This window comes from Carya illinoinensis, chromosome 8 (assembly GCF_018687715.1).
Source record: "Carya illinoinensis cultivar Pawnee chromosome 8, C.illinoinensisPawnee_v1, whole genome shotgun sequence".
NCBI classification, from domain to species: domain Eukaryota; kingdom Viridiplantae; phylum Streptophyta; class Magnoliopsida; order Fagales; family Juglandaceae; genus Carya; species Carya illinoinensis.
The window spans coordinates 22,683,385-22,695,911 of record NC_056759.1 but is presented as its reverse complement, the minus strand read 5'-3'; the positions used below and the strand labels follow the sequence as shown (position 1 = coordinate 22,695,911).

The window sequence follows — 12,527 nt, the reverse complement described above, 5'->3', positions numbered from 1 at the left end:
ATGCATCATGTTTCCAGCTAATATTCGCCAATTGGATTTTAAAACATGGATGATACAGTTACTCCCTACTTTTCATGGCTTGGAAAATGAAAATCCATATGTACAAATTAGGGAGTTTGAGAAAGTAGTTGCAACTTTTCATAGTCAAAATGCAACTGATGACATTGTGAGACTTAAGTTCTTTCCTTTCTCTTTGAAGGATAGAGCTAAGAGTTGGCTATACTCATTGAGACCATGATCTATTGGGTCATGGAATGAGATGACTCAGGTCTTCTTTAATAAATATTTTCCCCAACATAAGACCAATGCTTTAAAAAGATAAATCTCCACCTTTGTACAAAAGGACAGTGAGACTTTCTATCAGTCTTGGGAGAGATTTAAGGAGCTATTGAGTATGTGTCCTTACCATGGGTATGAGAATTGGTGCTTAATGAGCTATTTTTATGAGGGACTTACACCTAGAGAGTGTCAATTTATGGAGATGATGTGTAATGGTGTTTTCTTACAGAAAGATCCTGATGAGGCCATAGAATACCTCAATGAGCTTGCTGCAAAAGCTCACACTTGGACTGGACCTAATGCTACTGAGAGCACAAATAGGTCACGACTTGCAGGAAACCTAAATGGTGGTGGAATTTACCATCTCAGGGAAGAAGATAACCAAAGGCTAAGGTTGAGATGCTCACTGGGGAGCTAGATGTGTTGAAGAATAAAGATTTAAAGCCAACACAGGTGACTAATCATGCAGAGTCTTTTGGACCATGTTTTTTGTGTGGTGGGGTAGATCACCTTGCCCAAGAGTGTCCCACATTTGTTGAGATGAGAAGAATGTATGAGGAACAATGTAATGCCTTAGGTATATACAAGAAGTCTTTTACACCTTTCTCTGATACCTATAATCTGGGGTGCCGTAATCATCCTAATTTTAGCTGGAAGTCTGAAAACCAGCTGCCTACACAACCCTCTAAATCATATCCTACACCATATCATGTACCTTCATCTTCTAGGAGTCCTTTAGAAGACACTTTGAACGCTTTTATTGAGGCACAAGGTAAGACAAACCAAAAATGTGAATCTTTGATTACGCAAGTTGTTGAAGAAAATAAGGAAATAAAGATCCAAATGTCCAAATTGATGAGCTCCTTGAGTGTGAATGAGTAAGGTAAGTTTCCTTCTCAAGCTCAATCCGTACCCCATGGTCAACACATGGCACAAGAGAATTTGAAGGATGTGAATGCCATTGTGACACAAAGTGGTAAGTCATTACACATCCCTACAAGGAACAAATCAAAGGATGTGGAAGAGGATCAAAGCAATAGTGATGCCAAGCTGCCCAAAGAAGCCGAGGTAATAAAGAACCCAGTTAAGGTACCATTTCCTCAAACTTTAAAACTGAATAAGCAAACTTTGGATCCTAACAATGAAATCTTGGAGAATCTCAAGCAAGTAAAAATTAACCTCTCTTTTGCATGTTATTAAACAAGTTCCTACTTACGCAAAAGTTCTTAAAGATTTGTGTACAGTCAAGAGGAAGCACCATGTTAAGAAGACAGCATTTCTGACAGAGCAAGTTAGTGGTCTAATTTAGCAGCGGATTCCTCCCAAGTACAAGGATCCTGGTTGCCCAACCATTGCATGCAACATTGGAAATCATGAGTTTGGCCAAGCTTTGCTAGATTTAGAAGCTAGCATGAATCTAATGCCATATTCTATTTATTTGCAATTGGGGTTGGGAGAAATCAAACCAACCACTGTGGTATTACAATTGGCTGACCGTTCAGTCAAAGTACCCCGGGGTGTGGTAGAGGATGTTCTAATTCAAATTGATAAATTTTATTATCCTATTGATTTCCTAATCCTTGACACTAGCTCTGTTATTGATACTACTTCTAAAATTCCTGTGATTTTAGGCAGACATTTCCTTGCCACTGCTAATACTCTTATTAATTGTAGGAATGGGCTCATGAAACTTTCTTTTGAAAACATGACTCTTGAGGTGAATATCTTCCATATTGCAAGACCGCTAGAAGATGATGACGAGAGCCACCAGACATACATGATTGACTCACTCATAGAAAGGGGAGTTTCTATAGCTCATGATTTTAACCCCCTTGAGTATTTTCTTGTTAATTCTGAGTTTGATTCTATCAGTAATCCATCTGATGTAGTTGATATTTGTGCTATCTTTGATAGAACTCAGGATTATGGCACTCGGGCTTGACAACCGAAGTTTGAGGAGTTGCTTGAGAAAGAGGAAAAGCAAATTCCTTCAAGTGTGGAAGCACCCAAAGTTGAACTGAAACCTCTACCTAAGGGTTTAAAGCATGTTTTCCTTGGTCCAGGTGATACTTTTCCTGTTATTATCTCATCTGAATTATCTGAGTCTCAAGATGAGAAATTAATTCGGATCCTAAGTGAGCATAAGTCAGCCTTAGGTTGGAGCATTGCTGATATAAAAGGTGTTAGTCCTCTAGTTTGTTCTCATAAATATAATTTGGAGGAAGTGGTGAAGAATGAAGTGTTGAAACTATTAGATGCAGGAATCATATATCCTATTGCTGATAGTAAATGGGTAAGTCCTACACAGGTTGTTCCTAAGAAGTCAGGTGTTGCCGTGGTGAAGAATGACCTGGGAGAGCTAGTCCCTACAAAACTTGTGACTGGGTGGCGAATGTGCATTGATTATAGAAAATTGAATACTGCCACCCGGAAAGACCATTTTCCTCTCCCTTTTATTGATCAAATTCTTGAGCGTGTGGCTGGTCATCCTTTCTATTGTTTCTTGGATAGTTATTCTGGTTATTATCAAATTGAAATTGCATTAGAAGACCAGGATAAAACCATTTTCACTTGTCCTTTCGGTACTTATGCTTTTCGTAGAATGCCATTTGGAATGTGTAATGCACCTGCTACTTTTCAACGTTGCATGATGAGAATTTTTAGTGACATGGTTGAAAATTGCATGAAAGTTTTTATGAATAACTTGACTGTTTTTGGATCTACTTTTGATGCATGCTTATTGAATTTAGAGAGGGTGTTGACTCGTTGTTAGGAGAAGGAATTGTTTTTGAATTGGAAAAAATACCACTTTCTGGTACATTCAGGTATTGTGTTAGGGCATATTATTTCTTCTAGGGGGATAGAGGTAGATCAATCTAAGATTGAATTAATCTCTAAGTTGCCTACACCTAAGACAGTAAAGGACGTGACATCCTTTCTTGGTCATGCGAGCTTTTATAGGAGGTTCATACAGAATTTTTTCACCATATCTAGACCACTATGTGACCTCCTAACTAAAGATGCCCCATTTGAGTGCACACAAGATTGTCAAGAGGCCTTTAAAATGCTAATTGGCAAGCTTACCTCAACACCCATAATGCAACCACCTGATTGGACTTTACCTTTTGAGATTATGTGTGATGCAAATGATTTTGCTGCAGGTGTTGTACTTGGACAGCGAAGGGAGGGAAAGCCTTTTGTCATTTACTATGCTAGTAGAACTCTAAATAGTGCTCAGATGAATTACTCCACCACTGAAAAAGAGTTGCTAGCTGTAGTGTTTGCTTTGGATAAGTTCCGTGCTTACATGATTGGTTCTCCTATTATTATTTTTACAGATCATGCAGCCCTTAAGTATCTTCTTACAAAGAAGGATGCTAAGGCACGATTAATACGATGAATTTTACTTTTGCAGGAATTTGACATCACCATCAAAGACAAGAAAGGAGTGAAGAACGTAGTGGCTGACCATCTCTCGAGACTCACATTTGAGGACACCTCTGACTATGTGCCAATCAGGAATGATTTTCCCAATGAGCATTTACTATCTATTACTTCTCTACCATGGTTTGCTCATATTGTGAATTATTTAGCTACAGGTGAGATACCGGTGGATTGGAGTGATCAGGACAAGAGGAAGTTCATAACTGAGGTACGTAATTTCTATTGGGATGATCATTTTCTTTTCAAATACTGCCCTGACCAAATTTTAAGACATTGCATCCCTGATGAAGAGATTGCTAACGTCTTGGAATTTTGTCACTCTCAAGCTTGTCGGGGCCACTTTTCAATGAAGAAAACCATTGCAAAAATTCTGCAATGTGAATTTTATTGGCCCACCATATTTAAGGATGCAAACATCTATTGTCACTCATGTGAAAAGTGTCAAAAGTTAGGAGTTATATCATGTCGTAATATGATGCCCTTAAACCCAATTTTAGTGATTGAAATTTTTTATTGTTGGGCCATTGATTTTATGGAACCATTTCCTCCTTTTGGATATCAATATATTATTGTGGCAGTAGATTATGTGTCAAAATGGATAGAGGTAGTAGTTTGTAGGAGCAATGATAATAGGACGGTAATTAAATTTCTCAAAGAGAATGTATTATCTCGATTTGGTACACCACGTGCTATCATTAATGATCGAGGGGTACACATTTTTGCCACCATTCTTTTGAGGCTTTGATAAAAAAATATGGGGTGGTACATAAGATCTCTACTGCCTACCACTCCCAAACAAGTGGACAGGTAGAACTTGCAAACAAGGAAATTAAGCAAATTTAAAAAAAAAAAAAAGGGTCAACCCAGATCACAAAGATTGGTCTTTAAGACTAGTTGATGCACTTTGGGCCGACCGTACAGCTTTCAAAACTCCCTTAGGCATGTCACCTTATAGGCTTGTTTTTGGGAAGCCTTGCCACTTACCTGTGGAGCTCGAGCATCAAGCTTATTGGGCCATCAATCATTTCAATTTTGACATGGGAGAAGCAGGTAAGCTTAGAAAATTTCAGTTGACCGAGTTAAAGGAGTTGGGAAATGATGCTTATGAGAACTCTAGAATCTATAAGGCTAAAATGAAAAGCGTTTCATGATAAAAATATTTTGAAAAAAACATTTAAGCCTAATGATCGAGTGTTTTTATATGATTCTAGACTCCATAAGCACCCAGGAAAACTTCGGTCTAGGTGGACTGGCCCTTTTGTAGTAAAGAATGTTTCTATAAATGGGGTAGTAGAAATATAAGATCTTAAGGATGCTCGGATCTTTAAAGTAAATGATCAACGCCTTAAAGTATTAATTGATAGGCAAGTTTCGGAAGTGGAAGACATTCCACTTGTGGATCCAGTCTATCAACCTTGACCACACCACCAAAGTATGTTTTTCTTTATTTATTTTGTTTTGTTTTCTCTTATTTTCTTTCTTTTTCTTTTTGTTTGCTATTATTTTCTTTGTTTTTGATTGCAAGATAATTTCATTTCGTCATTTCAGGTTACCATCTTTGGTGCTTAGCGAGCTACCATCGTCACTCATTAGGTGTATTCTACCATTTTCAGTTACTCTCCATTCAATTTTGATTCTTAAATATTGCGGACAATGTTTCATTTAAGTTGGGGTGGTAGTACAAATTCAGTATTTAAAATGCTTGTTGGAACTCTGTGGCATATTTTCATGTGTCAATTTTTTTTAATTTGCGTCACACGTGCATCATTTTTACATGTGTACTCATTCTCATTTATAGCCATCTTCATGAATTCACCAAACCCACCATAATCATTTTTGTTGAAGCATTTACAGAACCCTTAATGCACTTATCCAAGTTTTGTGGTAGGATAGTGGTTTGACACATGTAGCTAGAGAACTCTTTTGCTTAAGCATTCATGTGATTTTGAAGAGGATTGAGAGCATACAAATGCAGTAAATTGTGATAAGCGTTCATTGATCTATTGAATTGGGCAATTTCTTTGAGAATATCACTACATGGTTTGTGGTACGATGGTGGATATACTTGGGATATGACGAAGGTCAACTTAGGATTAACGTTTGAGCTTTTCAATCTATCATTTTCCATCATAGACCCCTAGTAGCCAACTTTGAACCAATAAACACATGTAGCCTTTTTTTTTCATATGCCCATATCATCCATGCTTCTCCACATTGGAGTATAACGTATACACTAAATTTCTTTCCCTTTTTACTTCCAAGTGTATACTAAGTGTGGAATTTGCATTTTCTTTCTTTTATTTTATCATTTTCAATTAAAAAAAAAGTACAAGTTGCATTCAATTGAGTGAGCTCCCAAAAAAAAAAAGTTGGTAGAAATGGAAAGAATACAAAAGTGGCATGTGTTGGTCCATCAAATTGTTAAAAGAAAAAGAGAGAGACAGAAGAGGAAGAAGAAGGAAAAGCATTATTATTTGATGATCTGAAAAGTTGGAGAGTAGATCAAGTGAGAAGTGCAGTCTATTGAGATATTTAATAAAATTCCATTTGTATGTACTTGGAAGTTTTTGAATCCCTTTCATCCTTTTTTTTTCATATAGTCCCGAAACCAAGCCACATTAGAAGCTTTGGTGTTTAACCGGTGCAAAACTGCAAATGCACAGTATCGTAGTTTTATAGTAAAGTAATAAGAAGAGTATCGTTCTCAGGGATTGGTACCTTACGTTTGCCAAATACCAAAATTATACTAAACTTGATTTTATCTAGAGGAATCACTAAGATTTTTGTAGTTGCAATTTAAACTAAAATCGACTCAAAGAGAAATATGCAAAGGAAATAAAACTGACGTTCGAATATCAACTTAATAGGGATGAAAACTTCTAGGAAATCGATTTCACCTAATTCTTCACTATGCTTTTCTCATCCAACTAACTTAATTTAAATCTCTTTTGTCTATTAGCAAATCTCTAATTCATCCAAAAGCCTCTTTCGATAGTCAATTGGAATTGACTCTTGGTTATCAATTCACACAAGAATATGCAAATTCAATAATCAAGGACGCAATAAGACCAAAGATTTAATTACTACATAGGTTCATACAAGTCTTTCGATCTCTATACTTACCTATGCTGAAATATCCAAGATCTACCCTATGATTCCCTCTTTCGATAGCAAATCACAAGATTAATTATCATCTAATCAATGGCCAGTTAATTAGAAGCAATAAACTCATAATAAATCAGATAAACAAAGAGAGAATTGCATTAAATTAGCATAGACAAACAAGCATAGTTCGGAAATAGGTTACATCGTTTTCCTAGAATAAAGTAAATTTAGCTCATGTTAGAAATGGAATTCAACATAAACGAATTCACCATAATTGTTCTGAGAAGATTGGAAGAAAATAAATACTAAAAAATCCTCCTTGCAGCCGCAAATCGTCTTCAAAAGCTCAAGGGAACGATTCAACGCTTTTCTCCCGTCCGTGCTCTTGTATGATTCCAACGTACGTGCAATAATTGGAATTCCCTCTCTAAAACAGATGATTTGAATCCCTCTAGCTATGTTTTTCTCTCCCAAAAAGTGTTCTCCAGTCAAAAGTCGCGCCCTAGAGTGAAAAATTGCTTTTATATGGTGTGACGGCGGAAAATCTTAAATCTGTCAAAATACGATGTTCGCTCGAGCGGGGTGTCGAGCGCACATCGAGCGTTTGGCTCTGCCTGAGTTCGCTCGAGCATCCTATCGAGCGCACGTCGAGCATTCGACTCTGCCTGATTTCGCTCGAGCGGCCAATGCCTCCGCTCGAGCGATCTTTGTTTTTCAGCAACCCGCTCGAGCTCCCTGTCGAGCGGCAGTCGAGCGTTTGAATCTGCTTGAATTCGCTCGAGCGGCCAAAAGCCTCCGCTCGAGCGAACTTGTAAAATCTGCAATATGAAATTTTTGCAAGTCGTCAAATACCCCCAAGCTTACAACTTTTTTTGTCCTCAAACAAAAAGAAAAGCAAATGATAGTTTAGGCAATATCGACTTGACCCGAAAGAGAAGTATCATCACTCACCAAGCTTTTATGAATTTAGATTTCATCTCTAGTATCTTACTCTTTTAACATCAAAGATGGCAGGAAAATCAATCAAAAATTTTGCCATTTGTCAAGCAAGAGTTAGGCGTTTACTTCAACCTAAAGCTAAGACCTTGAGTGTGTGTGTGATATAGTCAATTTAACCTCAAACCACCTTCAAACTCAGATAAAAATAGAACAACCAAAATCAGAAGAATTCTCTGAAAACTTAACCCCATAAGTCCAATTTTCAAAAATCCTCTCCACTAATGTAGTCAACACCAAAATCAGAGATCAAAAGGTCTTTAATAAGGTTGTAATGATAGGCCACAGGGTGAGGGTTAAGAAAGAACTGGATATGGGAAATTAAATCAAACTGGGAAAATACTTAGTGAAAAGAACATTAAAAAAGAAACCCACATGCTTCAAATCATAGCTCTTTCTTAGCAATATGCTCATACTTGTGGCATTATTATTGCTGTAATCACTTATGTAATACCAACAATTCCCTTAACAAAATCTGAGGTAATTCACACTCCGCTTAGCGACTTCTTTTTCTTTTTCTTTTTCTTTTTCTTTTTTTTTTCAGTCACTTCCTTTCTTCTTCTTTTTCTTTGATCAAACAAAGCAAACATAATACTGTTCATCATGAAACCAATTTTTCTCTTTTAAATGTAACTCTCCACCAAAGTATTTTATCAAACTATCAAAGGTAGATTCATTGTTTTTCAGGCTTAGAGCTGGCATGGTTTATGTAGTTCAAAGAATAAATAAAGGCTTATGAAGGCTCAAGGGGGTTGACTATGGAAACACACCATGTAATGATGGCATGACATTTAGGACGGCTGGGAAAGCTTTTTGGTTATACCAAAGAAATGCCTAGATCATTTCTCTAATATTTGGTCTCAACTTGGATTTCACCTCAAGGACCCATCAATGGATTCTAGAGCAAAGCAAAATCGAACCTCCCTCTTTCAATTAATTCAACTTCTTCTCTTCATAAGCGAAATGGAATAAGAGAAAAACGACTATGTGCTCAATTGTGTTCAAGGTCAAAGATTTAAACTAAAGTACCCACAAAACTTCACTTGACATAAAAGAAATTTTTGAAAATTTTTCTCAAAACCATCTTCAATCACAAATTTCAGAGTCATAGAGAATTCAATCTTACTCCAATGCATGCTTGGTAAGAGAATCAAACAACCCATCAACAACCCAAGACTTAGAAAACAAGAGGATCAAATGATTATAGGAGTTTACACCCCCCAAACTTAAACTAAACAATGTCCTCATTGTAATGCAAAAGTAAAAAGGATTGAAGAAATAAAGGAACTTCCCTGGTTTCATGGTGAATCTTCCGCGGATTAGAATTTTTTAGCTCTTTATTCATGCTAAATAAACCTGCATCAAAAACCAATTTATTAAAACTTAAATAAATAAAGATAATAAAATAAATGAAAGAATGAAAGATATATCTATGGGTTGCCTCCCATAAGCGCTTGTTTTAAAGTCTACAGCCAGACTTTTCAATCATCATCAATTAGGATCTCCAATAGGAATAAATGAATAGTTCCTCTCCATTTACTCTCCATAGTAGTGCTTCAATCTCTGACCATTAACTCTGAAAATATTCTCAGTCTTGTCCTTCAAATCTACTGCTCCGAAAGAGAAAACTTCATGAATTGTATAAGGACCCGTCCATCTTGATTTCAACTTTCCTGGAAAGAGTTTGAGTCGTGAATTGAAGAGTAAAACTTGTTGTCCTGGAGCAAACTCTCGCCTAAGAATCTGTTTGTCATGCCACTTCTTCGTCTTTTCTTTATAGATCTTTGCATTTTCATATGCATCATTCCGAAACTCTTCCATCTCATTCAATTGAAGAAGTCGCTTTTCACCTGCTGCCTTCAAATCAAAATTAAACTTTTTTACAGCCCAATAAGCTCTATGCTCCAACTCTACAGGAAGATGACATGCATTTCCAAACACTAATCGGTATGGAGACATCCCAATAGGTGTTTTAAAGGCTATACAGTATGCCCACAAAGCATCATCAAGCTTCCTCGCCCAATCCTTTCTATTGATTTTGACCGTCTTCTCAAGGATGTTCTTGATCTCTCTATTTGAAATTTCAGCTTGACCATCAGTTTGAGGATGGTAAGCAAGTGCTATCTTGTGCTTCACACCATATTTAGACAGAAGATTCTCAAACAACTTGTTGCAAAAGTGAGTCCCTTCATCACTAATAATAGCTCGTGGAGTGCCAAATCTTGTGAATATGTTCTTGTGCAGAAATTTGAGCACTACCTTTGCATCATTTGTTATTGTAGCAATTGCTTCCACCCATTTTGACACATAGTCAACTGCTAATAAGATATAAGCAAAACCAAAAGAAGGAGGAAAAGGCCCCACAAAATCTATTCCCCAAACATCAAACAACTCAACTTCTAAGATACCTTTCAGTGGTAACTCATGACGCCTTGAAATATTTCCCATACGTTGGCACCGATCACAAGTTTTCACCAAAGTGTAACTATCACAAAAAATAGAAGGCCAATAGAGCCCACTTTGAAGTACCTTAGCTGCTGTACGGGTGGCTCCAAAGTGTCCTCCATATGATGATGAATGGCAATGATGGAGGATGTCTTGTATCTCTTCTTCTAGCACACATCTCCTAATGATTTGATCAGGGCATCTTTTGAACAACAAAGGCTCATCCCAAAGATAATAATTCACATCATGCAAAAATTTCTTACGTTGATGGTAAGTAAGATCAGGTGGTAAAACTTTACAAACTAGATAGTTAACAATATCAGCATACCACGGAAGCTTGATCTCACATGCAAACAACTGCTCATCAGGGAATGCCTCTTGGACTACTGAATCTGGTCTTTCTTCCTCTTGCTCTAACCGAGAGAGAGGGTCAGCTACTAAATTTTCACTTCCTTTCTTATCTCGAATCTCCAAGTCAAATTCTTGAAGAAGGAGGATCCAACGAATTAGCCTTGGCTTAGCATCCTTCTTGCCAAACAAATAGCGAAGTGCTGCATGATGAGTGAACACTATCACCTTTGTCCCAATGAGGTAAGACCGAAATTTGTCACAAGCAAACACCACAGCAAGCATCTCCTTCTCAGTTGTCGTATAATTCAACTGAGCTTCATTCAATGTCCGGCTTGCATAATAGATGGCTCTAAACAGCTTGTCTCGCCTTTGCCCCAACACTGCTCCAATTGCAAAGTCACTTGCATCGCACAAAACTTCAAAAGGTTGACTCCAATCAGGCACAATCACAATTGGTGCTGAAATTAGCTTCTCCTTGAGTGCATTAAAGGCCTGCAAACAAATAACATCAAAGTCAAATGCAGAATTTTTCTCAAGAAGATTACATAAAGGTTTAGAGAGTTTAGAAAAATCCTTGATAAATCTTCTATAAAATCCCGCATGTCCCAGAAAACTTCTGATTCCCTTCACATTCTTTGGAGGTGGTAGTTTCTCTATGGTTGCAATTTTGGCTCGATCCACCTCAATTCCTTTAGATGACACTCTATGGCCTAGCACGATCCCTTCTTGAACCATGAAATGACACTTCTCCCAGTTCAGGACTAGATTTTTATCTTCACATCTCTGCAAAACAAAAGCTAAGTTATGCAAACAATGATCAAAAGATGTACCAAAAACTGAAAAGTCATCCATGAATACTTCCATTATATCTTCCACCATGTCAGAAAAAATAGCCATCATGCAACGTTGAAATGTCGCAGGGGCGTTGCACAATCCAAAGGGCATCCTTCTAAAAGCAAACGTTCCATAGGGGCATGTGAATGTAGTTTTCTCTTGATCTTCAGGAGCCATAGCAATCTGATTATACCCCGAATAACCATCCAAAAAACAATAGTAGGAGTACCCAGCCAATCGATCCAACATTTGATCAATGAATGGAAGTGGAAAATGATCCTTCCTTGTTGCTTTATTCAACTTGTGGTAATCCATGCATACACGCCATCCCATGACCGTTCTTGTAGGAATGAACTCATTATTGTCATTTTTCACCACTGTCATTCCACCCTTCTTTGGTACAACTTGCACTGGACTTACCCATGAACTATCTAAAATAGCATATATAATTCCAGCATTAAGGAGTTTCAAAATTTCAGCTCTCACTACTTCCTTCATTGTTGGATTTAATCTTCTTTGGTGCTCGATCGTTGGCTTGTAAAGCTCTTCCATTAAAATCTTGTGCATACAAATGGAGGGACTTATTCCTTTTATGTCAGAAATAGTCCATCCTAAGGCTGTTCTATACTCCCTCAATACACGCAGCAACTTTTCCTCTTCTTTGGGTGTGAGTGATGTAGCAACAATCACTGGAAAGGTATCACTATCATCCAAGAATGCATAGCGAAGATGCTCAGGTAATTACTTCAACTCTGGAGTTGTATTTTTCTGCATCTTTTCTTTAGCAATTTCAGATTCATCCTTTGGTATCACCGGCTCTAGCTTCCCCACTTCATTACTAAGTAATGTAACCTGCTGCAATGCTCCCAAAGCAAAAACATAGTGGAGAAATTCTTCACTAACAAAAGGCAAGTCAGATTCACAAACAGTAGAATTATTAAAATCAAAAGCATGAGATAAAGTGGTGATATAGCGTTCTAGGTGATCGGATGGCATATCTTCTTGAAAGGCCTCTTCTACACATTGCTTAATGACATCTACCCGAAAGCAAGTACTTGGATCTTCTGTAAATT

At 37.3% G+C, this 12,527-nt stretch overlaps 1 non-coding gene across 1 annotated transcript; it reads right to left on the bottom strand.

Annotated features, from left to right (window-relative positions):
• Nucleotides 1-306: 306 nt before the first annotated feature.
• On the bottom strand, nt 307-414 carry LOC122274827. The gene has a single exon (XR_006228370.1). It is a non-coding gene; the product is annotated as a small nucleolar RNA R71 (small nucleolar RNA).
• Between the last annotated feature and the right edge of the window lie 12,113 nt (nt 415-12,527).